Here is a 27,642-nt window from a genome sequence, read left to right as displayed (position 1 = left end):
CTAAATATAGTCAGTTCATTGAGTGTGCAAACTTTCATTCAGTTATTCAACCACGTAGTGTTAAATTAGGGATCCTTCCAAGGTAATGTCAGAGTTTTCACAAAATTTGACGTACGTACTCATAAATTACAGGGTTTATTTAATCAAAAAAGAGACAGTTATTTTCAGGGGCAGGTTAAGCATTTTTTTTCCAAAAATAAAGGAACAACCATTTGATTGTTTGGGGAGCTCTGGTACCCAGGCTGTATATTTCAGCATATAAGCCAACTTAAGTTAGGACGAAACAGAGTATAAAGAGATACAGGTGAATCTGATACTGACCAGGGTTCTTGGCCTTCCCCAATCAATAGAAATTGACTAGAGGCCAGACAACAAATTCAGGCAAGGCTTTATTGAGGCCCCTGCTGCAGCAGGGGGGATTGAGAACAAGTAAGAGGTTCCCTTGCTCGCTCCCTTCCAAGGAGGGGCAAGCTGGTTCCTTATATGGGGTGAGGGAAGGGCTGTGTCCACGGGTTGGGCTGGAGGGGTGGCTTAGTTGTTTCGCCCACCCCTTAGGTGGTGTTGAGTGCAGGGCGCATGAGCGGTACTGCTTTTGCTCCTGACCTGTTTTTGCTCCCAGCTCTTCAGAAGCAGCAGTTGGGGGTTTTTTTGGTCTTTTTGTATCTTTTTGTCCAGAATTTGCCCCAACTGTGTGTGCGCACAGTTATTTTTAGTCTCTTACAGTTTCTTTGTATTTTTTTTTGCTGGAGAAGATGTTTCTCCAGGTGTGAGCATTGCAGCACTGCAGCTAAGGGTCCCAGGTCCCAGCCTCAGGTCGGAGTTAAGTTTGCCAGATTTTAGAGTTAACTCAACTTGGAGGCTACATAAGTTGGGGGCTGATTTTGGATGCATGTGACAGAAAAATAAAATAGCAATGGGTTAAAGATGATGGCACCCTCTACTCAACTCAAAATACAACCCAGACTTGCATCAAACTTACTACATCAAATTCAAACTCCAGGATCTCTGAATGTCATGGGAACTTCTCCATCAAGTTTGCATCTGACTCTTTGCCAGCTAATTACCTTATGGAGAAGAACCATTTTAGTATAGGCTTCTGCTGTATAGACCTGAGTTTGACATCTATTTGAGAATACTGATTCCTCAAAGACTTAGTGGATAGCCAGAATGTTTGTCTATAGTTAATTTTATGTGCAAATAATCACAGCCAAAGGTATTACATCATGGATTTCAAACACGATAGTGTTTGCCTCTTAACCATGACCCTCTCTGGTCCATTCCTCCTTTTCTTTAGTAGCTTAAGGTCATTTGAAACAATAAGCTTAGACGGGAAATCCACTGACTCAGTGCTCTTAGACGGAAAATCCACTGACTCAGTGCTGGTCTTCCCAAAGTCTAGGAGGAATACTTGAAGAATTGGTGGGGATTTTGAAAAGGATTCTGTGCCACATTCTTTTTTTTGTGGTACGCAGGCCCCTCACCACTGCGGCCTCTCCCGTTGCGGAGCACAGGCTCCAGACGCACAGGTTCAGCGGCCATGGCTCATGGGCCCAGCCGCTCCGCGGCACGTGGGATCCTCCCGGACCGGGGCACGAACCTGTGTCCCCTGCATCGGCAGGCGGACTCTCCACCACTGCGCCACCACGGAAGCCCATGTGCCACATTCTTAAGTTCTGCTCTGGTTGCCATTTTACAGTGACCCCTTATGATTGTTTAAAATTTCTATACAAAAACAATTTTTTCCAACCTTGCAGTGCTACAAATACTATGTTTCTCAATGAGCTTACAATGCAAGCCACACACAGATAGCACATCCCTTAGCACTGTGATGTTTCCTCCTTTTCATTCTGCGGAGTGGCATGGTATAATATGAGTTTATCTCCATCATGTACAAGTTGAACATATATTTCACTTCACTTGGTGTAATCCTGACTTACACACCTCGTCCAGACATATTTATCAATAGTTCTCCCTGTTACTGTGGAAGAGTCCGGGTTTGGAAGATAAATTATGTTTATTTTCTCTTGTCAGACTTTGCTAAATGGATCAACAAGAAACTATACACATCACCATTCTAAATGTTTTCTCCATGTTGCCTAAGACCCCATACTTGGTCCATTGCATGGCCTGAGCCTAGAGATAAAGCAAACAGTAGTTAGGCAGAATGATTTGACACTGCTTGAAAGCAGTCACAAGCTCTCCAGACTGCAGTGGCTAGACTCTTCTGCCTGCTGATAAAACCTTTCCACTAAGCTAATGTCACATTTTAGATTCTCATAGCAGTAGCATTCTATTTTTTATACCAAATTCTATATGAGCTAATGATTAACTTTGAGCATGTTTAAAAAATACCTAATAAATAGTGGCTTACACAAAGATGTTCACATATCTCAACAGAAGAAGAATAAGTGATATTATCATCCCATTCTAGGACGGCAATTTTCAAATTGTGCCTCTGGACACAAAGATCCCCAAGACACTTCCAGGGGAGTGATGAAGCCTACACCAGTTCCATAATAATACTAGGAGATTACTAGCCTGTTTCCATTTTGTGAAACACTTACATTAATGATACAAAAGAAGAGGTGGCTGAAACTGTTGGCATCTTAGTACAGGTCAGGGCAGCAGAACCATCTATAATGGTAAACATTTGTCTCTTTATTGGCTTATGCTCAAAGAAAGAAGAATAAAGTCTGTTTTACTTTAAAATGCCTTGATAAAGCAACAAAAATACTAATTTTATCAAATTATGAGACTTGGATACTTACATTTATAATATTCTGGGTGGCACAATGGAAAGTACATATAAAGCATTTCTGATGCAATCATAAGCACAATGGTTGCCTCAAAAAATATTGTGTGTGTTTAAATTGAAAGCTGAACTAGGTGCTTTTTTCCTTGACACTATTTTTCACTTGAAAAAATTACTTGGAGACAGACTGTTTTCAGACATCGGTGTGTGGCAGGTATTACCTCAGGAATAAACTAAGTGAATGTGTCTCTTCGAATAAAACAGCTAATATCATGTGTTGCCAAAGATGATATTTGAGTTTATGAATGAAAATAGAATTTTGGCAAAACTGTATCACCCACTCTGAGGTTGGTTGTTTCTCAACACTTAAAGGCTTAGAAAAATATTGGGAATATTAACAAATTATTTTTTTATGTTTTAAATATGCCAACAGTTAGAAAACCTACATAAATCAGTGAACTAATATTTTTAAATGAGTAGGGCATGATGTTACAAAATCATACACAGGTAAAATACCCACTCAAAGTGCAAGACAGTCCAATGGATGTTTACGTAACACGGTACAAAGAGTTTGGTCTGGATTTTAGATTCTACATTGCAATTCATTTTTAAGAAACTTAACACTAATCAAGTTTGGTTTAGGATCAACGAAAACTGTCTACAACTATCTAAAACAGTTATTAAAGTACACTTTGCTTTTCCAACTACTTATCTGTACAAGGCCAGATATTCTGTATTATATTTAAAAAGTTAAATAAAATAAAAGCTCACAGCAGATTGAATGCAGCTGCTGATATGTGAGTTAAGCTATCTATTATTAATATAGGCATTACAGTTCTTTCAAATATCTAAAATTAATGCCACTATTCTCTCTAAATACTTTATTTTTGAAAAATATAAACATGTAAAGCACATTTTGAAAATATAAACCCATAAAAATATGCTATTCATGTTAACCTGTAATGTGATTAGTATAGTTTTTTTAAAATAAATTTTATTTATTTATTTATTTTTGGCTGCGTTGGGTCTTCGTTGCTGTGCACGGGCTTTCTCTAGTTGCAGCGAGCAGGGGCTACTCTTTGTTATGGCGCACGGGCTTCTCATTGCGGTGGCTTCCTTTGTTGCGGAGCACGGGCTGTAGGTGCGCAGGCTTCAATAGTTGTGGTGCACAGGCTCAGTAGTTGTGGCTCGTGGGCTCTAGAGCACAGGCTCAGTAGTTGTAGTGCACAGGCTTAGTTGCTCTGTGGCATGTGGGATCTTCCCAGACCAGGGCTCGAACTCATGTCCCCTGCATTGGCAGGCGGATTCTTAACCACTGCGCCATCAGGGAAGTCCTATAGTTATTATTTTTATTTTTTAATTTTTGGTTGCATTGGGTCTTCGTTGCTGCACGTGGGCTTTCTCTAGTTGCAGCGAGCAGGGGCTACTCTTTGTTGTGGTGCGCGGGCTTCTCATTGTCATGGCTTCTCTTGTTGCAGAGCACGGGCTCTAGGTGCGCCGGCTTCAGTAGTTGCAGCACGCAGGCTCAGTAATTGTGGTGCACTGGCTTTAGGGCGCACAGGCTTCGGTAGTTGTGGCATGCGGGCTCAGTAGTTGTGGCTCGCAGGCTCTAGAGCACAGGCTTGTTAGTTGTGGTGCACGGGCTTAGTTGCTCTGGGACATGTGGGATCTTCCTGGACCAGGGATCAAACCCATGTCCCCTGCATTGCCAGGCAGATTCTTAACCACTGTGCCACCAGGGAAGTCCCCATATAGTTAGTTTTAAATGAATAATGAATGAGTAAATAAATAATAAATTAGTTTTATTAAAACGAATAAATACATATTTAATTATTTCTTAATTTAGAATTTCTAACATGCTAATTATCAATAGATATAACCAATATAAGCATAAACTCTCTTGAACATTCAATAGAGGAAACTTGTGGCCAAACTACTTCAGGGTTACAGTTTTATAAGGTGAATAATTACAACTTGAAAAATATGACCTCACCTTTTTTTATGAATACATAAGTAATGATAGATCATTGAAAGCAATAAGATTAAAACAGAAAAGAATATTTTGATACCTATTGCTAACTTCTTACCTATAATAATAGATTAAAAGACTGAGGATCAAAAGTTTTTAAAGTTTTACCCAAAGTTAAAGCGTTAAGAGATTCAAGCAAGGGTCAACAGAATGGCCCATTTTCTCAGAAATATATTCTTCTAAGCTAGAGAACTTAATAATTGTGGCAAAACTCCATATCTCACATTGCCGATGATACTAAAATAGTTATAATAGCTTTACAAAAATTAATTCAGGGTGTCAAAAGAGCTTTAAAGTACTCATACCTTTTACTCAATAAATAGTTTTAAAAGCCCAGAGTGATCAAAATGTGACTTGGAAGCAGATCAACCTTAAGCACCTAAAAAAATTGTAAACACAGATATTTTTCACAATATCATTTATAATAGTAATGTGCTGGAAATAATGTATATACCAGAGAGTAGTAACGATGGGATATTCTGCAGCCAGAAAAGTTACGTGTATGAAGTGTTTGTGGATACAGTGTGGTCATAGAGAGGACATGACCACAGGTTGACCCAAGAGCTGGACTGGAGCAGTTGGAGGCTCCACACTCCCTCCCCTGTCCTTGGAATGTGTGTTCTCCCCACAGTTTTTACAGTGGGAGCTGTTCCAAGGACACAGCCTTGAGAGAGCGTGTGTGGTTGAGACCATCTGGATGGTGTATATGACAGAACCACATTAAGACCTCTCTATAAACTTTTCAGACCCTATCTTGTGGCCCAAGACAAGCGTGGTGTGTAAGTCCCTTGCCTGTTGAACCTGCTACCTGCCAGTCTGGAGTAGCCTGGCTCTTTTCTTCAGTCTCTTCTTGCTCTCTTTGTCCTCCTTGCCAACACTTATATTAGACACCGCTAAAGCAGTACTTACAGAGGTATGTATAGTTTTAAATACGTCTGTCAGGAAGCAAACAAAAAAGGATACAATAAATTACATGTTAAATTCAAAATATTGGAAAAGTATCAACTAGCTGAACCCAAAGGAAAAGAGACAAAAGTAATTAAGATAAAGGCATGATGAATGAAGTAGAGAACGTAGCAACCAAAACAATAGCAAATACTTCTAAATCAAATTAAAAGATCTCGCTTTAAAAGTAGGTTAGGGGCTTCCCTGGAGGCGCAGTGGTTGAGAGTCCGCCTGCCGATGCAGGGGACACGGGTTCGTGCCCCGATCCGGGAAGATCCCACATGCCGCGGAGCGGCTAGGCCCGTGAGCCATGGCTGCTGAGCCTGCGTGTCCGGAGCCTGTGCTCCGCAACGGGAGAGGCCACAACAGCGAGAGGCCCCCATAACGCAAAATAAATAAATAAATAAATAAATAAAAGTAGGTTAGACAGATCTTTGGTCTGGGAATATTATTTGAGAAAAGGAAATACATCTGAGACTAAAAATTAATATTATGGACCATTATACACAAATACATTTTAGAACAAGAGGAAATATGTAACTTCATAGATATTAAATGCCAAATTTTGTCAAAAACAAACAGAAAACTCATAAACTAATATGTATTAAATAAACTAATGGTCAAAGACCTTTCCTTCCATAAACTCCAAATAATATCATCAATAAATGTTCACAACATGCCATACTTAGCAGTAAGAGTTAAATTGTTCAAGAAAATAGAAGAACACTTGGCATATGAATTAATGAGGTGATTATTATTTGATTCAAAACCAAATGAGGAAAATGCATAAAATGAAAATTAAAGGCTAAATTCACATATTAATACACAATCAGAAATTATAAATAAATATTAGCTATACAAACCATACATTTTATTACAAATACATAATGACTGCACTTAGACCAAAATGGAATTAAACTAGAAGTCAATAACAGAAAGATAACTGAAAAACCCCAAGATATGTGGAGATTAAACAGCACAAGTCTAAATAACACACACATCAAAGAAAAAAATCTCAGGAGAAATTTAAAATATTTTTTAAGTGAATGAAGATGAAACTGTCAAAATTTGTGGGATTCGGTGAAAGCAGTGGTTAAGGAGAAGTGTATAGCACTGAATGCCTATATTAGAAAAATGTTTTAAAAGATCTAAAATCAGTAATCAAAGTTTCCACCTTAGGACACTAGAAGAAGAAGAACAAAGTTCAAAACAAGTAGAATAGAAGAAGAAATAAGAATTAGAGAAGAAATCAATGAAATGGAGAACAGGAAATTAATAAAGAAAGTCAGTACAAATATAAGCTTGTTCTTTGGAAAGATCACTAAAATCAAGAATAGCTAGACTAGGCTTCCCTGGTGGCACAGTAGTTAAAAATCTGCCTGCCAATGCAGGGGACATGGGTTTGAGCCCTGGTCCGGGAAGATCCCACATGCCGCGGAGCAACTAAGCCCGTGCACCACAACTACTGAGCCCCACATGCCGCAACTACTGAAGCCCACGCATCTAGAGCCTGTACTCTGCAACAAGAGAAGCCACCGCAATGAGAAGCCTGTGCACCACAATGGAGACTAGCCCCCCGCTCGCCACAACTATAGAAAGCCCACCTGCAGCAATGAAGACCCAACGCGGCCAAAAATAAATAAATAAAGTAAATTTATTTTAAAAAAATAAAAAAAGAAGAGCTAGACTAAGAAAAAAAGAGAGCGGGAGCAAATTGCTAGTATCGGAAATGAAAGAGGGGATATCACTACATATCCCGTGGGAATTAAAGTGGCAATAAAGGAATGTTATGAACAGCTCTGTGTTTGAAATGTGATAACCTGGACGAAATGGACAAATTCCTTGAAAGACACACTGTGCCAAAACTCACACAAGAAAAGGTAGACTATCTGAATAAGTCTATATTCATTAAAGAAATCAAAGCAATATTTAATAACCTTTCAAAACAGGAAGTACCAGGCCCATATGGGTTCACTGGTGAATTCTAACAAACGTTTAATGAAGAAGTTATACTAACGTTCTGTAATCCCTTACAGAAGATAGAAGCAGAGGGAATTCTTTCTAACTCATTCAATAAGGCCAGCTTTACCTTAATACCAAAATAAGACAAAGATATTATAAGAAAAGAAAACTGCAGATCAATATCTTTCATGAACATAGATGCAGAAATCCTCAATAAAATGTCAGCAAATTGAATCCATCAATGTATAAAAAAAATTATACACAACCAAGTGGGATTTATCCTATGTATGTAAGGGTTGTTCAGCATTTAAAAATCAATTAATGAAATCCATCACATCAACAGGCTAAAGAAGAAAAATCATATGATCATATCAATAGATTCAGAAAAAGAAGTTGACAAAATCTAACACCTGTGCATGATAAAAACTCAGTAAACTAGGAGTAAAAGGGGGACTTGCTATACTTGATAAAGACTATCTACATAAAACCTACACCTAACACCATACTTAGTGGTGAGAAGCGTGATGCTTTCCCACTGAGATCAGGTACAAGGCAAAGATGTCCCCTCTCACCACTCAGGATGAATCGTACCTCAGTTTTTACCCCTATCTGATTTATATGGTATTTAGTTAGACTTTGGTCTTTAGACTTGAGAGTTGATGTTGAAATATGTTAAGACTTTGGGGACTGTTGGGATGGAATTAATGTATTTTTCAAGTGAAAAGGGCATTAATTTTGGGGTGCCAGGGGCAGAATATTATGGACTGAATGTGTGTGTCCCCTCAATATTGATATGTTAAAGACCTAACTAGCCCCCAATGTGGTGGTATTTGGGGATGGGGCCTTTGGCAGATAATTAGGGTAAGATGAAGTCATTAGAGTGAGGCCCTCAGAATGGGATTAGTGCCCTTACAATAAGAGACACCAAAGAACTTACCCTCAAAAATCTCCCTGTACACACATGAAAAAGTGGTCATGTGAGTACACAGCTAGATGGCAACCACCTATAAGGCAAGAGAAGAGTCTTCAGAATGAAATCTACCTTCCCAGAATCTTAATCTTAGACTTCTCAGCCTCTAGAAGTTAAAGAAATAAATTTCTTTTGATTAAGCTACCCAATCTTTGGGATTTTGCTATAGCAGCCCAAGCTGTAGGATATGTGACCTTGAGACTTGTTTCAAGGTGAGTACCAAGCAAACTCACCTGACTGTTGTATGGCATAATTAAGAATTTAAGGGTATAAACTTTGGAACTAGATTCTCTAGATTGACTCTCTATTTCATAATTTTATAACTATAAATATTAAGGCAAGTCAGGTAAACTACTTCTCTCACTTGCTTCCTCTTCAGAAAATTAGGCATTATAGTAAAATCTTCCTCATCGCATTGTTGTGGGAATTAAAGGTGTTAGTAGTATCTATTACAGTGTTGTGCTGCATAGTATGTGCTTAATAAATGGTCTCTAAGCCAGTGTACATTCAAATAGTACTCATTTTCTCTACTTCACTGTATCTTTACATGTTCAGCTTTTGTAATTCATCCCTCAGCCTCTGTCCCACTTTCTTTAGCTTCCAGCCTGCAGGGTCCTCAAACCCAGCCCTGGTCCTCAAGTCCTGGAGCACCTCTAGTCCTGGCAGGAGATACCTGGCAGCTGCAGGGTGCAATCAAAATGCAAGCAAGAATCGTGGGAAATATAAAAAAGGGAAAACTGGAGTTACCTCCAATTTTAGTTTGCCTACTAATTAGCAAAGTAATTAAAAAACACATGGGCTAAGCTGACAGATCTATGCAATCTTGGCATTCTGAGTGACATCTTCCTGTGGTGAGGAGGGATGATTGATGGACCCGTCCTTCCCTTCTTTTGTTTTGAAAGCTCTGAGCTGCTTTGGGCTTTGGCAAAGATACTGCGTGCATCTTTTTTTTTTTTTTTTTTTCTCCCATGGCAAATGCACAGATCTCAATGTCTGGCCCAAGAATTTCGGCTGCAGCAGTAATGCTTCCCTGCTACTTGGTAATTCGCAAACCGGGAAGACCTTCAAATACTTAACTTTAACTCCCACAGCAGCCTTGTAAGATTGGCAGGGTATACTTTCCCCATTTTACAGATGAGGAAATTGTATTCTATTCCAAATAGGCTGTGACCTAGTTGGGAGAGGAGGTCATGTTATATTTATATGTGAATCTCAAACATAGGAACCTGTCTGGGGAATGCATGAATGAATCAGTGAGTACATGCAGGAGGAACACAGATGTCTCAGGGCTGGTGGGTGGCAGACGTGTGTGTCCAGTAGCTAGCTGTACTGCGGGCTTTACCACTGACCAGCTTTGCGACCATCAGTGAATGACAAACTGTCTGATGAGACCTTTGCGGAGGTTTAATATAAAATTATCAGAAAATGCCTGGGACATAGTAACTGCACATTAATGCTAGCAGCCTTGATCTTCTGCTTTCTACTCTATCTGCTTTCAGTACTTACTGATTTTAACCAGCAGTGGTGGCAGCTTGCCTGGTTTGGAACATGCACGAATGTGATGGTGAAATGTGGAAATATCTTGTCAGTAAAGAGAGGAATTTTGATTTATTAACTCATTGTGATCCAACACATGATAGAATATGCAATTGACTATAATATGTAAACTACCTCATTCAAATTAAAACTAAATATTTTAGACCCTGTCCTCATTTGGCATAAATGAGAAAGAGCGCATATGAAGTACCTACTGAAAGGGAGCATGTAAAATAATGCTTTCCACATATATGCTGTCATTTAATCTGTTCCAGCCTAGAAAATAGGCATTACTGACTCTGATTTGACAAATATGTATATCACAGGTCAGAGAGGATGGATGCTGTTCCCAAGGCAAATGGTTAGAAGATGAGGTTGATCAGAAGTGTCTCTGCTTCTCATGCCAACACGCACATGTACACAAACATGGAATATGTGTGTGCATGTACCTACTATATGACGGTGCTTACTTTTAAGTTTTTGTCATCTTGAGCTATTTCAGTTATTGCTATAAAAATAATATTAGATGTTTTCTTAATTTTGTTCACTGGGTTTCATGCTTCATTTTTTTTCTAAGAATAATATATCCCTGAAACAAGTATATGAAAATACTTTAATATGGTTATAGTCTGTAAAAAAAATGTATAATGGATTACCCAGTATGGTTAATAGAATAACCTTAGGACTATTTCTCTTCACTCATATTCTTCTGAGCGTCTCCCTGTGTCCTGCTAAGTTCTCATATACATGACATGATCATATTAATGTAGCATGGGGCCTAGAAGAAGGCACTGCAGTCAAGGAACTTACATAGCTGGAAGGCAACAAATGCACCCTAAGAAGCTGGTCAGAGGCAAGGATGTACAGTTCAAGAAAGGAAGTAGAAGAGGGATGCTGTAGAGGTCCCCTTTACTGCGTGGATGGTGTATGAAGTGGACATAATTGCAGCTCTGCTGCTTGCTGGCTACACACCCTTAGGAAAGATACTTAACCCTTTTTGAGCTGCATTTTCTTATCCTCCAAAGGGATGAACAAAATGCAATGCATATCACAGTGTTGTTTTGAAGATTGTATATGTCTGTGTACAAAATCAGGGTTCAGTAAATGTTATCTATTTTCACTGTTTTTATTATCAACAAATTTAAATATTTACAGTTTATTGCTGAGGAAAATAGGGTAGAAAGAAGGGAAATGTTCAAATTCACAAAGGTAGAAATGGTAGAGCTTTCATAATATGTGAGTCTAACATTTGGCTTAGATACCATTTTCCATCTTATCACTATCTGACATACTACATAAGCTAGTTATTATCGTTTTGACTTTCTCAGTCTCCTTAAGAGAGTATTAAGCTCTATTAGGGCAGGATTTTTTCTCTCTTTTTTCATTGCCTTACCTTTAGTGGCTGGAAAAGTGTTAGGCAAGAAGTAGATGCCCAATAAATATTTGCTAGTTTAATAATAGACAGATGTACAACTTATTAATGGTAGAAAATAAAGACAAGTTCATCTTATTGTTTAGGATAATCAAGGTGAAATTTTATAGAAGAAATGTGGGCTAAGGAGCAAAAAGGCATTTCTGGCAAAGACTAAAGCAGGTGCAAAACTATGAGCCCATGCATGGACTAGTGCATGGATGAAATGTACTTTTCATTAGGGAAGACTAGAAGGATCTAAGATTAGCAAACGAAACGTTCTTCATATTTTGATTTTCAAAATGTGTATTTCTTGCAAATAATAATAATTGTTCACCTGATTGATCTGGAACTAAAAAATTTTCAAAGACTGTTTCTCCAAAATTGAATGAATTTTTTCTTCTTTTTTTAGTGTTAAGCAATTGACTATCCATCAATAATGTTTTATGAAACAAGAGATGGTAGAGCATATTCAGGCCCAATATTTAGTGAGAGAAGGCATTTACTTAGGCAAGGAACTAGAGCAGAGCTGCCTTCTTCACCACACAGGTGCAGGTTTCCACCTACACCTGGCGCCCTTTCTTCCCCTGAAGGAGACTTGATCTGCCCATTAGACATGCAACAAAGAGCTAGCCTGTGGAGCATGCATTCATATTCATAACTCAGGTCTCCTGGAATTGCTTTTTACATTTCTTTCATTCTGGGAACTCATGGTAACAATGACCAAATAACCAAGCAGCACAAGTGAGACTGATATGTGGGTCCTTGATTCAACCTTCTCCAGCCCTGCCTGCACACTGCTGTCTGGTGGTCTTTTTAGCAAAGTAATAGGACTATGTCACTTCCCTTCTTTAAAAACTTTCAAAGGCCCATATCCTCTATAGAATAAGGTATAAGCTTTTTTTAAAATTTTCTTATTATGTAAGGATCTGAATTATCTAGCTCTCCACATTCAGATTATTTTTCTTTATATTTCCATAAATATATTTTTAACAGACTTATGGTGGTATAATTTACAAACAACAAACTGCACATGTATAAGGTATATATTTTGATAAGGTTTTCACCTATGTATATATCCTTGAAAGCATTAGGACGATAAAAATAATGAGCATACCTCCATCATTTCCAACGGCTTACTCATGCCTCTTTGTTATCTCACTCCTTCTGTCCTCATGAAATGACTGAGAAGCTTTCTTTCACTAAAACGTAGTTTATATTTCCTAGAGATTTGTGTGTGTTTACCATTTCTCTCTTTTCCCCAGTTCTCTCTTCTTTCTTAGCTGACGAATAGAACTGGAAAAAATAGACTATTAAAACAGCTTACACTGGCTCACAATTATCAAATGTTTACATCTCTCTGTACTACGTCATGTTGGTAGCTTATAATTGGACATAGAGGTAGCATTTACTTCCACAGAAATCAGAAAATGCAACAAATCATAGCTCTTTTTAATAGAGTGTTATGGGTTGAGTTGTGTCCCCACAAAATTTATAGGTTGAAGTCTTAACCCAGAATGTGACTGTATTTGGAGATAGGGGCTTTATAGCATGGACCCTAATCTAATAGGACTGGTGTCCTTATAAGAAGAGATTAGGACATAGACATATATAGAGCATGTTAAAACACAGCAAGAAGACATCCATCTGCAAGCCAAGGGGTGAGGACTCAGAAGAAGCCAGCCCTGCTGATATCTTGATCTCAGAATTCTAGTCTTAGCAACTGTGAGAAATTTAATTTCTGTTTTTTCACTCATCCAGTCTGTGGTACTTTGTTATGGCAGCCCTAGAAAATGAATACAGATGACAAATCGTTCAGATTTATCAGCACATCATTGCTAAAAACCCTTCAAAGAGTATTAAAATGGCTCTGATACTAATAAAGAACACCTAAAACTTTAAAAACAATAATATTTAACATTTATTGAGAGAGAGCTTGTTATATGTCCACTACTCTGCTTGAGGTATGCTGTCACAATAATGACTGTCCTACCTCCGTCTATAATGGGGCGGGTGAGTGGGATCTGAGGGGCAGAGGTAGGCGTGCAGGGAGTGAGAGCAGAGAAGTAGAAAAGAAAGAAAATGGGTTCTTACACTTTCCTTTTCACTCACTAAGCATGCAATGTGAAGACTGTTCACTATACTCTTTAGTCCTCATTTTCCCTGCCTGTAAAATGGGATTGTGTGATTTCATGGGGTTGGCACCACATGTACCTACAAGTCCATTCATCTTTTGTCTTTAAGTCCATGTTTCCATGATTTTACACAAGGGCAAGCTCTTAGTATTACCTGGTACAGGTAGAAGGCATAGTCACTGCTCTCATGGAGCTTACATATAATTGAAAAATAAATAAACAAAAATATTTTATGCCCATACCTTGGAAGGTAACATGAAACAAACACATTATCAGTTATAGAGAAAAGCAGCCTTTGGATTCCCTTCCTTGACTCAATGCTCATTTAACCAGCTCTCCTCCTCCTTCAGTAACCAAATGTAGTACCAGTCACAAAAAGGACAAGGTAGTTTCTTTCATTCTCTTGAGAGATCACTGTTACCTATTGCCTAGTTTCCCAGGTTGCATTTGTGCAGCAGTCATCTCCCAGAACACTAGTTCTTGGTTGCTCCACTGGGTCGCAGAAATATGGCCCATCTCCACTCCGTTGCAACCATGACCCCAGCCTCTGGGATCACCACAGTTCTGCCAGAAGCAAATCTCCTTCTTTTTCAACTACACATCACTTCTCTGAATGATGCCTACCTCGATTCACAGTTTCATTCCATGTCAATTATTTTAGAAATTGCCTGGTTGGAATACATTCTACAGGTATATATATATGTATATATTTTTTTCTCTTCCTTTTCTTCAGATTTTATATTGGTTAAGCCTGGCTCTGAAACTAGGTTACTTCTGATAAGCCCCTGGAATTTCATCCAGAGCTTGTTTTAGCCTGTTGAGGCTGTGAAATTGAACTCCAGTCTTATGAGAACCTCCATCCCCAGTAGAATTTGTAATAGTTTTATTTTGAGTCAGATGCAAAAAACTTCTGAGGACAGCTTGTCTGTCAGCATCAATTCTGGTTTAATACTGAGGGAGGATCACAGGCATATAGTTTTAATGGAAAAGACATTATGAGTCATCTAATCACTCTATCAACATATCAATCCTTTATTTTCTACCATGTGCCAGGCACTGTTCTGTCCCTTCATTATACAAAAATAATTGTACCACCATCATTCCTTGCAAGTAAATAAAACATATTAGAAGTGTCAGATGTATAAATAATCACACGACCGTGTGTATGTGCCCTCTTGTACAACAATGAAGGGATTCCTCATCTGTAATGTTTGGATGAGTCAAATAAGACTTCACAGATATATGCCTTAACAGATATTGTTATTAGGTTAATAGTATAATATAGAAAATAGGATATGTAGCATAGTATCTTATTTTACGGATGAGTACCAAGAAAATCATTATGTAAAGGCATGAAAATACCGTTGGTGTCAAGAAGACCAGGGTTCAAATCCCAACTCTGCCATTTACTGATATAATACCTCTCAAATTATGTTGCATTATTAGTAAGATGGTCTTCCCTCCCACAATACATTGTGTCATTATATCTCCAGAAAGTGGAAAAATGGGGTCCAATGGGGTGGCAATGTACACCTATTTGGGATACTATTCACAGGCCACCTCAACTCTTTTTGGTACTGAAAATGCTGCAAAGTGAGTAACTGCCTTTCACCTCTCTGTTCAGTCAGAATGTTTTCCATCTTTGCCATTGATTCAATTCACTCCTGTAAGCCACCTCTCCATAGCAACTCATCCCCTCATTCTCCTTGGCAGATAAGGCTTTTTTCTCACATTCGTTGGGAATATAAGGGCATTTTGAGACCCATTCATGCAATACTGGAAGCATATAACTTGAGAGAGCTGAATTCTTGTTCTTTTTCCCTGTGACAGTGTACACGTTGTAGTAGATTGCATTATTGGCAATACAACACTATATCATAGCTTAGCTGTAAGTCTTCAAACCAGATAGAGTCCTCCAACTTTTTCTTCTTTTTCAAACCAATTTTGTTGCCTGAGTTCTTTTCATTTCTACATAAATTTTTAAATCAGCATGTCAACCTTTACAAAACATATTGATAATATTGATCGGTGTTGCATTGACTCTGTTCCTATATTAAGTTGAGAAGAATTGACATTTTAACAATTTTAATCTTCTAGTCCAAAAACATGATATATTTTCCATGTGCTTAGAACTTATTTACTTTTAGCAATGTTTTGTAGTTTTCAGTTTGATGTCTGATGCATATGGATCAATGGAATAGAATAGTAGTTCCAGAAACAGGCCAACGCATACACATCAATTAATTTTTGACAAAAAATGCCATGTTAATTCAATTGGGGTAACAACAGTCTTTTAAATAACTGTTTATTCAGCAACTGTATATTCACAGGAGAAATAACTTCTTCAATTTTTAATTCACAACATATGGAAAAAATTACCTTGAAATGGTTCATATACCTAAAGAATGATACAGTTGTAAAACTTCTAGTTGCAAACATGGGAGAAATCTGCAATCCTGCAGAATCTTGTAGCAAGCAGTATTTTCTTAGATAGAACAATAAAAGCATAAGCCATATAAAAATGGACGAATTGGATTTCATCAAAATTGAAAACTTCAGCTCTTCTTAAGCCATGGTCAGGGGATGAAAGGCAATCTGAAGAATGCAAGAATATATTCTCAGTCCTCATATCTAATAAAGGATTTGTATCCAGAAATAAAGAACTCCTTCAACTCAATTCTAAGACAGTCCAATTAAAAAGTGGACAAAACTTTCAAACAGACACTTCACTAAAACATACTAATGGCCAATAACCATTGCTCATTAAAAAAAAAAAAAGCTTAACATTATTGGTCATCAGGGAAATACAAATTAAAACCACAATGAAAAACCACTATGTATCTACTGTAATAGCTGAAATTCTAAAAAGCCTGGCAGTACCAGTACTGGTGAAGATGTAGAGCAACTGCAACTTCCACACACTGGTTTCATTAAGTAAAATAACACAACTGCCCGGGAAAAATGTTTGACAGTTTACTATAAAGTTAAGTATACACTGAGCATATGACCCTTTGATTTCACTCCTCTCTATTAATGAATACCTTCTATAGATCCATTCTCAGTATCAGTCACATTTCCTTGACTCCTCAGAACTTCAGGCAACACAATGGTAGTGTCAGGAAGGCACTAGTATTTGCTTTCTGTGCTCCTTTTTCTTTTTTGCTGCTTGTCCTAAAAAGAGAAAACAGATGCTAATGGGCAAATTAATGTTAGCAGTTTTTAAAAGAAGCCAGTGAAAATGCAGATATTTTAGCAAACTTGAGAAAATAGATTAAAACTGGTCTCATGCCACCAAAAGTGCTATGCATTTCTTAATCTCCTGGTTTTCTTTTAGAACAATATGGTAAACATTTGTCTTGTTTTGAGTTTTTCTTTTATAAGAGAAACTTATATTTTCTGCTGAGATGATGATTCTTTTTCTTCTTCTCCTTCCTCTTCTTCCTCTTCTTCTTCTTCTCATTCTCCTTTTTCTTCTTCTCCTTCTTCTCGTTCTCCTTCTTCCTCTTTTTCTTCTTCTCCTACTTCTCCTTCTTCTCCCTTCCTTAGCGCAGTGCTCACTCACTTAACCAGCTTTGTTAAGTGATGTATATGTTTATATTCTTTTTTTTGGGGGGGGGCCCAGCCGCTCCATGGCATGTGGGATCTTCCCGGACCGGGGCATGAACCTGTGTCCCATGCATCGGCAGGCAGACTCTCAACCACTGCGCCACCAGGGAAGCCCTGTTTATATTCTTGATGTTGACAGTGGTTTCATGGGTATATACTTATCCCCAAACTCATTGAGTAGTATACATTCATATGTACAGCTTTTTTATATGTCAATCATAACTCAATAAAAACAAAACAAAAAATAAAAAAACAAAAATTTTATCTTTTAGAAATACCTATTAAAATATTTAAGGATAAAATGATATATCTCCAGTTCCCTTCAAAATAATATGAAATGGAAATAAATAAATAAATAAATAATATGAAATGGGAAACAGGTGAAAATAGATATAAAACATGGTTAGTTACTAGTTGATAGCTATTGAATCTGGGTGAAGTACATGGTAAGTAATTCTCTCTAGTTTGTGTATGGTTAACATTTTCTATAATAAATTTCCTGAGTTCTCAAAAATATATACAACAAATAGCTTTTAGTATTAAGATAAAAAAAAAAGCCTTCATAAAGGAGAAGAAACTTGAAAGGTCGATTTGAAGGATGTGACCAAGGATAAGAGGAGAAAAGAGGACTGAGAATCTCTGAGAAGACACTTGGTTTGCAGAACCAATATTTGGCAGCAGCTTCAGAGCTTCCTTTTTCTTATTTGACAGGCTCTTTAAGAGCAGAAGATGTGGGGAGAAAAAGCAAAGATAAAGGAAATATGGTTAATTAAGGAGTTGTGAGGACCTTGCAAAACTACCTGCATCGGAAATCGGATTAAGCAATGTGTCCTTGAAAAATGAGATCATATTCAGATGAGTATAGCCAGATGACAGAAAAATCCTCAGGAGAGTAATTAAGAGAATGGGTTAATGAAATTACAGAGTCATTTAAAGTTACTTAGGAAGTGTGTAGTATAACTAGACACTGCCAAAAACAGAAAAAAAAGAGAGAAAGAATGGGTATGCTGTACACATGCATGTGCAGATATGTGTGTGAACACACACACACACACACACACCCCCATACAACTCCTTCTTTAGTTCTCTACAAGATAGTGGATGCCCTCAAATCATAGCTACACTTTATTTTGTCTCTAGTTTGATGATATTCCTTGCTGATCGAGTTCAGAAATAGTAACAGGCATTTCTTCTTTATTATACACCTTTTCTCAAAATTTTGCTTTTTATCAAAATTGGAAATCAGTGTATCTTCAACTATTTTGTGAAAGAATTTAAATATTTTTAAAATAAATTTTGGGCTTCCCTGGTGGCGCAGTGGTTGAGAATCTGCCTGCTAATGCAGGGGACACGGGTTCGAGCCCTGGTATGGGAGGATCCCACATGCCGCGGAGCAACTAGGCCCGTGAGCCACAACTACTGAGCCTGCACGTCTGGAGCCTGTGCTCCACAACAAGAGAGGCCGAGATAGCGAGAGGCCCGCACAGCGCGATGAAGAGTGGCCCCCGCTTGCCACAACTAGTGAAAGCCCTCACACAGAAACGAAGACCCAACACAGCAAAAATAAATAAATAAATAAATAAACTCCTACCCAACATCTTAAAAAATTTTTTTTTGCTAAGATTAAATGGGTTTTAAATTCACCTTTTCATTTTTCAAAGCAGAATTTATTTGAATTTTCTTTCTTTACATTTATATAGTGGAATATTTTTCTGGGCTTAAATCCCAGCATCTGTTTAGTAAGTCACTTACCAAAATGTGACATGATTTTGAGAGATTTTGTTTTTCTTTTGTAATCTTGATGTATCACATATGATGACTTTTTCTAGTGTGGAAAAAGCTGGCAAGTAGGAATCAGGGAGGAAATGAGAGACACAGGAGGAAGTGAATGAGGGCAAAAGGATGGAAGAGAGCACAGGATCCATAATATGTTAAAAACGTAATCCTAGCCAGGTGTTCTCAACGTATCTTTTTTGGTGTGTAAGCTGGATCAATAAGGTATTTGTGATTTGAATATCATCATTCCCATTTCACAGATGAGTAAAATGATTTCAGAGATGTAAGTCCATTATCATATACAGTAATAGTGACAGTCAAAATCTGAAATCAGGCATGCCACTTTGAATCCATCCTCTCAGCCTTTTATCAAAGTTAAATGAGCTCTTCGTTTATTATAAACATTATTTTCCCGACAGTAAAAATATATAATTAATCAGACTAACAATAGGAATAATCTATAAAGATTCCACTTTCTCCTGCTACTTCTGTGAGGTTTCATGTCCTGATTTGTGAAATGAAATGATTTTAAAGTCCTTTTAAACATTAGAATTTTATAATATATGACTCCAAATTTTTGTAAAAAAAAATCTGACTTATTTTGTGTACCTAGCACATCTATAGGGATTAATCATGGTTTTTTGTCACCCAAGATATAATCAAGAAAACTTATGAAGCACTATAATATTCCAGGCTATCTGCCACTTCCTGGGCTATAAAGATAAAGGACATTACCACTGCCTTTCACAAGTTCATGGAGAGTTACAGTGAGAAGAAGAAAAACAAAAAGCAAGTAAAGAAACAAGTGCAATGTCGTGGGATCTCAGAGAAACAGTGACAATGCCTACCTCCAGTTATCTTCAGGTTGCCATTAAAATTAAATATTTTAAATAGTTAAATATTTCACCATAGAAAGTTTTTGAAATCTGGTGTGAGTTTTGTATTTACAGTGTATCTCCATTCAAACTGGCCCCATTTCAAATGCTCAGTGGCCATATGTGTCTACCAGATTGGACAGCACAGCTCTAGAAGTTTGAAATTATGTTTACCATAAAGTAATAGAGCAGCTCTATTATTAAAAAGGTCTAATTATTTTCCCATAGTGATAAACAAAACTATGTCATGTTCCCACTTGTTTCTTGAGTTCATTAAAATTTTCTCTACTTTAATAATAATGAGGCGACCATTATTGGGGAATGTACTTCCAAACTCATGCATGAACAACAAGAGACTGTATTATGGTCAAATGTTAATGAAAGCCTAGATTTAGGAGTCGCTAATATATCTAATATGGTAGATAAAGAAATTAGGCACAGTGATAAAGAAATTCGATGACCAGTTGATGGAGCAAATTAAAAAAATAAAGATCACACTTTATTGTCAGCTCCTGCTTCCTTTCTTTCTCCTCCATTTTGTGTCTCCAGATCCTACTGTTGAGATTTATTCATAGACCCCACCAATATTACTAAGCCAGCAACAGTTCCATCTCAGGCTGTAATACTGGGCTAACACATACATATATGCAATAGTCTGGTAACCTTCCCAGTACCACCTATCAAAATCTCACATACCAGTATTTCATTATTAAGTTATTTGAAAGAATATGGTATTATTTTCATTGTTATTATTGCCATTACTATTATTATTATAGTAACGTGATGACACATATAGTTTGGGAGAATTGTGTTTTGTGTAAACTGTACATTGCTTGTAGGAAAAATTTTCTTCACTCTGGCTTATTTTCCAAATACATCCTGAAATTCTTCACTTTCATGCCTGGAGATTCAACTGAATCTCCTATTGCTGACTGATGAGGCTTGGGGGCCCAAACATGTATCTTTCTTTCCCTCTCAAATTTGAAACCAGCTAGAGAACAAGTCAGATGAGGCTGGGGCCCTCATGATGGGGTTAGTGCCCTTAGACGAAGAAGAACAGACATCAGAGAGCTTGGTCTCTCTCTTTCTGCCATGTGCAGAAATAGCAAGAAGGTGGCCATCTCCAACCTAGGAAGAGAGCTTTCACCAGGGAAATGAATCTCCCAGCACCTCAATCTCAGATTTGCCACCACCAGAACTGTGAGAAACAAATTCTGGTGGTTCAAACCACCCAATCTATGTTATTTTGTATGGCAGCCTGTGTTGACTAATATACCTTATATCCATCCCCCACCCCTTCTCTGAATCTCAGTTTCATCATCTATAAGGTGGATATCAGACACTGCATCCCACCTTCCTTGTTGGCTTGTATGGGGAACTGAGAAACTAATAAGATCATGTCCTAAAAATTGTTTTGCAACTTGTACAAAAGCTATTGTAAGTAAAAAGGCTGACTGTCAGTACTGTTTCTGTGTCTCTTGTTTTTCCTCTATGGAATTTCCATCTTTCCAGGCTTGGCTATCTGCTCCGTCCATGGTCACTGCTTATCAAAGAGTGCTAGTATCATTAAGGTAAAATGATCAGTGATCATGGCATAGATTAAAGAGCTGCAGTGGCACCACTGGGAAGTATTCTTGCCAAGCATTGTTGTTTAAACTGAATTAGCATCCCATGAGCAGTAGGCACACAGCAGAGATTCGACACAAGCCATCCATCAGTGGAGACTATCAGCAGACCTGGGTCAGAAACAGCCCTACACTGATAACCCTGCATGACCTTGGCCAAATCACTTAGCCTCTCTGGACTTGAGTAGTAAAAGCTGCTAAATTGTATTAATAGGAGCTCTTATTTTACAAGCCTGTTGTGGAAAAAAAAAATCCTCTGAAGCCCTGACAATTTCTTTATTTCATGGTGAGGCCCAGGAACAACGCTCTAATGGGAGGAAGGGGAGGAGCCGGCAGTAGCCCATACCCTGGGGAGAGCTCTGGGGCCAGTGTCAGTGGATGCAGATCCAAGGCAGGAATTTTCTGCTTACTGCTGCATCATTCAATCACATCATTTTAAAAATATTATAAATTACTTTTGGTGCTGGGCATACAATATACAAAATATACAAAGTTCTTATCCTCATGAAGAATGAAGAACATGAAGAAATAATGAAGAAATACAAGAAACAGAAAATGAAGAAATATATCAAATATTCTATACAATCAGATGTAACAAGTACTATGGAGGAAAATAAAGAGATGATGAAAAATATACAAATGATGTGTGAAAAGGAACCTTGCTGGATTGGAGGTAAAAGCATTCTAAGAAAGGAAAAGCCAGTGCAGAAGCCCTGGCAGAAAAGAACATGACGTTTATGAAGAAAAACAAGAAAGCCAGCGTGCCTGGAGCAGAATGTGTGAGTGGGATTGTGCCGGGAAATAAGAAAGTGAAGGCAATCAACTTCAAGTTCATCAGCTTTGGACAGCTTATTATACACTTTACACTTATTTCTGCAGAATCTTGTATGTTACACCTAACTGACTGGGATTTTGTCAGGGTAACATGAAATAACGTATGTGAAAGCACACTGCATCCTGAAATTACAAGAAACCTTTTAAACGGTAAGAAATCAGCTGTACATGCCTCCTGGATGCAGTTTCATTCTTTCCTGATGAATAACGCACCAGCTACTCTTCTGCTTCTACCCCTTAAAGTCTCTGAAACACCTTGCAAGAGTCATGCACATTCTCTGAATTAACTCAGACTTTTGCCCTGAATTCTTAAATGATATAATAGACACAAAGCTTTTAGAAGAGTACCAAGAACATCAATTTTAGCCGCTATTATTATTTTCCCATTACTTTGTAAGCTGGTCAAAATAAGAACAAATTGAATTTGCAAGATCCTTGCTTTGGAATCTCTCCCTAAAGAGATGAGTGGACACTGGACTAAACGTCTTTATATTTCTTCTCGTTGATACAATCAGAAAGGAAAGAGACATTCTTAAATCAATTACGATTACATTTCTAATAAAGGATGAGAACTTCAAGAAAGTATTTTCTATGGAGTCCCAGTATTTTTCAGTGTATTTGAGCAAATCTAGTTCCTACTGCTCATGGGATGCTAATTCAGTTTCAACAACAACGCTTGGCAAATCTTAACTTGAGAGTAAAAAATGAATAAAGATAATGGAGGGAGAGCTGGTTATGTATATGATTATATATATATATATAATTCTTAGTATTCTTGCACAATTTTTTAAATTGAAGTATAGTTGACTGACAATGTTATATTAATTTCAAGTGAAGAGCATAGTGATTCAAGATCTTTATATATTGCATACCATACAAAGTTATTATAAAATATTTACTGTATTCCTTGTGCTGTAAATTACATCCCTGTGGCTTATTTATTTTATAACTGGTAGTTTGTACCTCTTAATCCCCTTCACCTATATCACCCCTCCCTTAATACCTCTCCCCTCTGGCAACCAATAGTTTGTTCTCTGCATCTATGACTCTATTTTTGTTTTGTTATATTGTTCATTGGTTTTGTTTTTTAGACTCCACATGTAAGTGAAAACATATAGTATTTGTCTGACTTCACTAGGCATAGCGCCTCCAAGTCCATTCATGTTGCTGCAAATGTCAAGATTTCATTCTTTTTACAGCTGAGTGATATTCCACTGTGTATGTGTATATATGTATAGACCACATCTTCTTTAGCCATTCATCTGTTGATGGATGCTTAGGTTGCTTTCATGTCTTGGCTATTGTAAACAATGCTGCTATGAACATTGGGATGCATATACCTTTTAAATTAACATTTTTGTTTTCTTTAGAGAAATACCCAGGAGTAGAATTGCTGGATTATATAGTAGCTCTGTTTTTAATTTTTTGAGGAACCTCCTTACTGTTTTCCATGGTGGCTGTAACAATTTATGTTCCCACCAACAGTACATGAGGGTTTCCTTTTTTTTTACATCCTTGCCAACACTTGTTATTTCTTGTCTTTTTTTTAATAGATCTTTATCAGAGTATAATTGCTTCACAATATTGTGTTAGTTTCTCTTGCACAACAAAGCAGATCAGCCATATGCCTACACATGTCCCCATATCCCCTCCCTCTTGATCCTCCCTCCCCTCCTCCCTATCCCTCCCCTCCTCCCTATCCCACCCCTCTAGGTCATCGCAAATCACTGAGCCAATCTCCCTGTGCTATGCTCCTGCTTCCCACCAGCCAACTATTTTAAATTTGGTAGTTTATATATGTCGATACTATTCTCACTTTGCCCCAGCTTCCCCCTCCCACCCTATGTCCTCAAATCCATTCTCTACGTCTACCTCTTATTCCTGCCCTGCAACTAGGCTCATCAGTACCATTTTTCTTTTTTTAGATTCCATATATATGTGTTAGCGTATGGTATTTGTTTTTCTCTTTCTGACTTACTTCACTCTGTATGACAGACTCTAGGTCCATCCACCTCACTACAAATAATTCAATTTCGTTTCTTTTTATGGCTGAGTAATATCCCATTGTATATATGTGCCACATCTTCTTTATCCATTCATCTGTCGATGGACACTCAGGTTGCTTCCATGTTCTGGCTATTGTAAATAATGCTGCAGTGAGCACTGTGGTACATGTCTCTCTCTCTTTTTTTTTTTTTCTTTTTCCTTCCCTTTTGCGGTACGCGGGCCTCTCACTGCTCTGGCCTCTCCCGTTGCAGAGCGCAGGCTCCTATGTTGAGTATCCTTTCATGTGTTTGTTGGCAATCTGCATATCTTCTTTGGAGAAATGTCTATTTAGGTCTTCTGCCCATTTTTGCATTGGGTTGTTTGTTTTTTTGATATTGAGTTGCATGAACTGCTTGTATATTTTGGAGATTAACATTGTCATTTGCCTTGTTTGCAAATATTTTCTCCCATTCTGAGGATTGTTTTCTCATCTTGTTTGTGGTTTCCTTTACTGTGCAAAAGCTTTTAAGTTTCATTAAGTCCCGTTTGTTTATTTTTGATTTTATTTCCATTACTCTAGGAGGTGGGTCAAAAAAAGGTCTTGCTGTGATTTATGTCAAAGGGTGTTCTGCCTATGTTTTCCTCTAAGAGTTTTATAGTGTCTAGCCTTACATTTAGGTCTTTAATCCATTTTGAGTTTATTTTTGTGTATGGTGTTAGGAAGTGTTCTAACATGTAGCTGTCCAGTTTTCCCAGCATCACTTACTAAAGAGGCTATCTTTTCTCCATTGTGTATTCTTGCCTTCTTTGTCAAAGGTAAGTTGACATGTGTGTGAGTTTATCTTTGGGCATTCTGTCCTTTACCATTGATCTGTATTTCTGTTTTTGTGCCAGTGCCATACTGTCTTGATTACCGTAGCTTTGTGGTATAGTTTCAAGTCAGGGAGCCTCTTTCCTCCAATTCCGTTTTTCTTACTCAAGATTGCTTTGGCTATTCGGGGTCTTTTGTGTTTCCATACGAATTGTAACATTTTTTGTTCTAATTCTGTGAAGAATGCCATTGGTAGTTTGATAAGGATTGCATTGAATCTGATGATTGCTTTGGGTAGTATAGTCATTTTCACAACATTGATTCTTCCAATCCAAGAACATAGTATATTTCTCCATCTGTTTATGTCATCTTTGACTTATTTCATCAGTGTTTCATAGTTTTCTGAGTACAAGTCTTCCACCTCCTTAGGCAGGTTTATTCCTAGGTATTTTATTCTTTTTGTTGCAGTGGTAAATGGGAGTATTTCCTTAATTTCCTTTTCTGATTTTTTGTTGTTGGTGTATAGGAATGCCAGAGATTTCTGGGCATTAATTTTGTACCCTGCCACCTTACCAAATTCGTTGATTAGTTCTAGTAGTTTTCTGTTGGCATCTTCAGGATTTTCTATGTATAGTATCATGTCATCGGCAAACAGTGACAGTTTCACTTCTTCTTTTCCAATTTCTATTCCTTTTATTTCTTTTTCTTCTCTGATCACTGTGGCCAGGACTTCCAAAGCTATATTGAATAAGAGTGGATAGGATTTTTGCATCTGTGTTCATCAGTGTTATTGGTCTATAATTTTCTTTCTTTGTGATATCTTTTTCTGGTTTTGGTATCTGGGGAATGGTGGCTTCGTAGAATGAATTGGGGAGTGTTTCTCCCTCTGCTATCTTTTGGAAGAGTTTGAGAAGGATTGGTGTTAGCACTTCTGTAAATGTTTGATAGAATTTGCCTGTGAAGCCATCTGGTCCTGGACATTTGTTTGTTGGAAGATTTTTAATTTAGTTTCAATTTCATTACTTGTGATAGGTCTGTTTATATTTTCTAATAATTCCTGGTTCAGTCTTGGAAAATTGTACCTTTCCAAGAATTTGTCCATTTCTTTGTGGTTGTCCACTTTATTGACATATAGTTGTTTGTAGCAGTCTCTTATAACCCTTTGTGTTTCTGCAGTGTCAGTTGTGATTTTTCCTTTTTCATTTCTAATTTTATTGATTTGCATCCTCTCCCTTTTTTTCTTGATCAGTGTGGCTAAGGGTTTATCAATTTTGTTTATCTTCTCAAAGAACCAGCTTTTAGTTTTATTGGCTTTGCTGTTGTTCTCTTCATTTCCATTTCATTTATTTCTGCTCTGATCTTTATGATTTCTTTCCTTCTACTGACTTTGGGTTTTGTTTGTTCTTCTTTCCCTAGGTGTTTTAAGTGTAGGGTTAGATTTTTTATTTGAGCTGTTTCTTGAGGTGAGATTGAATTGCTATAAACTTCTCTCTCAGAACTGCTTTTGCTGCGTCCCGTAGGTTTTGGGTCATCGTGTTTTCATTGTCATTTGTTTCTATGTATTTTTTTATTTCTTCTTTGATTTCTTCAATGATCTCTTGGTTATTTCATAGCACACTGTTTAGCCTCCATGTATTTGTGTTTTTTACAGTTTTTCTCCTATAATTGATTTACAGTCTCATAGTATTGTGGTCAGAAAACATGCTTGATATGGTTTCAAATTCCTTAAATTTACCAAGGCTTGATTTGTGACCCAAGAGGTGATCTGTCCTGGAGAGTGTTCCGTGTGCACTTGAGAAGAAAGTGTAATCTGCTGTTTTTGGATGGAATGTCCTATAAATATCAATTAAGTCCATCTTGTTTAATGTATCATTTAAAGCTTGTGTTTCCTTATTAATTTTCTGTTTGGATGATCTGTCCACTGGTGTAAGTGGGGTGTTAAAAGTCCCCTACTATTACTGTGTTACTGTTGATTTTTCCTTTCATGGTTATTGGCATTTGCCTTATGTATTAAGGTGCTCCTATTTTGGGTGCATAAACATTTTTAATTGTTATATCTTCTTCTTAGATTGATCCTTTGATCACTATGCACTGTCCCTCCTTATCTCTTGTAAGTCTTTATTTTAAAGTATATTTTATCTGATATGACTATTGCTACTCCAGCTTTCTTTTGATTTCCATTTGCATAGAATATCTTTTTCCAGCCCTTCGCTTTCAGTCTGTATATATCCCTAGGTCTGAAGTGGGCCTCTTGTAGACAGCGTATATATGGGTCTTGTTTTTGTATCCATTCAGTCAGTCTGTGTCTTTTAGTTGGGGCATTTAATCCCTTTACATTCAAGGTGATTATCGATATGTATGTTCCTATTACCATTTTCTTAATTGTTTT

The sequence above is a fragment of the Neophocaena asiaeorientalis genome, unplaced genomic scaffold, assembly GCF_003031525.2.
Source record: "Neophocaena asiaeorientalis asiaeorientalis breed wild unplaced genomic scaffold, Neophocaena_asiaeorientalis_V1.1 scaffold177, whole genome shotgun sequence".
NCBI classification, from domain to species: Eukaryota; Metazoa; Chordata; class Mammalia; order Artiodactyla; family Phocoenidae; genus Neophocaena; species Neophocaena asiaeorientalis.
The sequence above is the reverse complement of the archived record's forward strand: the minus strand, read 5'-3'. Positions refer to the sequence as shown.